Genomic DNA, 2,612 nt, shown 5'->3' on the forward strand with positions numbered 1-2,612 from the left:
TCTCTCCTTCCTCTCTAAAGATAAATAAACAAATAAAATCTTTAAAAAAAAAGAAATCATAGTCAAAAGTACTTGAAGATAAACATATGTTACTGAAGGAGAACACACTGGGTAGGAGAATATAAAAATTACTCATGATAATACTGGAAGAAAGAAAACAGGAAATAAGTCCAGAGATGGAACTAAGTTAGTAGTTTGGAAAACCATAATGTCTTTTGAGAACCAGCTGACTCTTCTAAGTAGAGGTCCAGTGTGCCTGTAATGGATATTATTTGGCTGTGTGAGATGTTAAACTTAATATTGTTTTCATGGACTGACGGCTTTTTTTTTCTTGAACACTAATACTTGCCTACACATTTTGTTTTTCATTTTCTTCCTTCAGGTAACCTAAAACTGACCCTGGTTTCTGAGACAATGAATGGAACGAATCACTCTATAGTATCAGAATTTGTGCTTTTGGGACTCACCAATTCATGGGGGATTCAACTCCTCCTTTTTGTCTTTTCCTTTTTGTTCTATTTTGCAAGCATAATGGGAAACTTTGTCATTATGTTCACTGTAACCTTGGATATTCATCTGCACTCCCCCATGTATTTCCTCCTGGCTAACCTGTCATTCATGGATATGATTTTTTGCTCAGTCACAGCCCCTAAAATGATTTGTGACATTTTTAAGAAGCACAAAGCCATCTCTTTTTCTGGATGTATTACTCAGATCTTCTTCAGTCATGCTGCTGGGGGNCTCTCCACTACCTGACTATCATGAGTCCAAGATTGTGCCTATACTTTTTAGTCAGTTCCTGGGTTGTTGGTTTTATCCACTCATTGTTTCAATTACTTTTTGTGATAAACTTGACCTTTTGTGGCCCTAATATATTGGATAGTTTTTACTGTGACCTTCCCCGGCTCCTCAGACTTGCCTGCACAAATACCCAAGCCCTGCAGTCCATGGTTAGTGTTAATAGTGGGCTTATTTCTGTGGTATCTTTTGTCTTACTGATCATTTCCTACATTTTTATTCTAGTCACTGTTTGGAAACACTCTTCAGGGGGTTCATTCAAGGCCCTCTCCACTTTGTCATCTCATATCACTGTGGTAGTTTTGTTCTTTGGGCCACTGATGTTTGTCTACACATGGCCTTCTCCCACATCACACCTGGATAAATATCTTGCTATTTTTGATGCATTTATCACTCCTTTTCTGAATCCAGTCATCTATACATTCAGAAACAAAGAGATGAAAGTGGCAATAATGAGATTGTGCACTCGTCTTATTCATTACAGGAAGATTTTGTAAATGGGTTGGCTTTGGTGACATGAAACTATTGGGTCTCCCTCATGCTGGTTGCACAGAAAACATTATGCAATTTCAGAGAAACACTCAAGACTTAGGTGATTCTATATTCCTAGAGAGCTAGTATCTATTAAATTGTGGTATCCATTTCAATGTTTAATTAGAAATGATGTCATTCCTTCACATTCTGTATATCAAAGTGTTAGAGACTAAATCATACATGTTTTCTAACTTACATGGTCTAAGAGAGTGCCATGTAATTGAGCACATAATATTGTATCTTTTCCTATTTTGGACAGATTATTCTGTGGATACATAGACTATGCATACATATTATTTTTATCTTTTTACTACATACCTATTTTGATTTAACATTTCCCCTACTCTGTTTGTTTCTTACTTCCCCAGTATCAATATATTTTGCCTCCTTATCCAATTTTTCTCTCTCTGTCAGTATAGGGAGTTGTTAATTCTATATTAGGATTTCGAATTTAAAGCTATGAAGGGTATTGTTCTAACCCGAGAACTGAGGGGTAGGTGACTGGAACTGGTCAGAAGGCAAACAGCCCGAAATCACCAGAGATAGCCAGGCATCAGAAACTGTCTCTGGTTGCTCCTAGGTCAGTGCCCTGGCATTTTCAAATCAAACTTGAATTTGAATACCTCCTCATACTTCACTCTTTTAACTTTTTCCTTTTAGTCTATTTGAGGAGAGATCTTTACACTGTCTATTTGTATTCCCCTTTTTAATAATTTTTCATTACCATTTAGCAATACTTTATCAATTCTAAATGGTTTCTTAATTTCTACTGGCACCATACATTTTCTTCTTCAGCACCTAACAAAGCCAAATTTTAAACGATTGTGTTAATTATGAACAAAATGTTTAAAACTCATTATTAAGGGTACGTTTTTTGTCTACAGTGATGTTCAGAGAGATCTTTTATTAAATTCTATTTTTTATGCCTGAAGTTCCTCTCAAATACAATTAATGATATTCTCTTTTTGTGTGTGGAAAACATGTAATTGATTAATTGTATATTATGCTCAAATAACTCACACATTGTGCCTCTCCCATAAAAATTAATTTAAAATATTTCACCAGAGGATGGAGGTGTAGGTGGAAACGCTGCACCTCCTCACACAACAAGTTTATGAACAACAAATATTTAAAAACCAGAACTCAACCAAAGCAGAGAGAAAATTGAACTGTACCAAAGTCTGACAACAATGAACCATTCATCCAGACTGGTAAGGGGGGTGAAGGATCGCTCAGGAAAAAGCAGCCAGACGGACACAGGCATGCAGGCAGCAGTTGGC

The 2,612-nt window shown here is 36.3% G+C and overlaps 1 pseudogene; it reads left to right on the forward strand.

Annotated features, from left to right (window-relative positions):
* Positions 1-405: 405 nt before the first annotated feature.
* LOC118984172 (olfactory receptor 4F15-like) lies at positions 406-1,295 on the forward strand (annotated as a pseudogene).
* Positions 1,296-2,612: the final 1,317 nt, after the last annotated feature.

The sequence above is a fragment of the Sturnira hondurensis genome, unplaced genomic scaffold, assembly GCF_014824575.4.
Source record: "Sturnira hondurensis isolate 20B ecotype Veracruz unplaced genomic scaffold, ASM1482457v3 Scaffold0003409, whole genome shotgun sequence".
In the NCBI taxonomy this organism is placed as follows: domain Eukaryota; kingdom Metazoa; phylum Chordata; class Mammalia; order Chiroptera; family Phyllostomidae; genus Sturnira; species Sturnira hondurensis.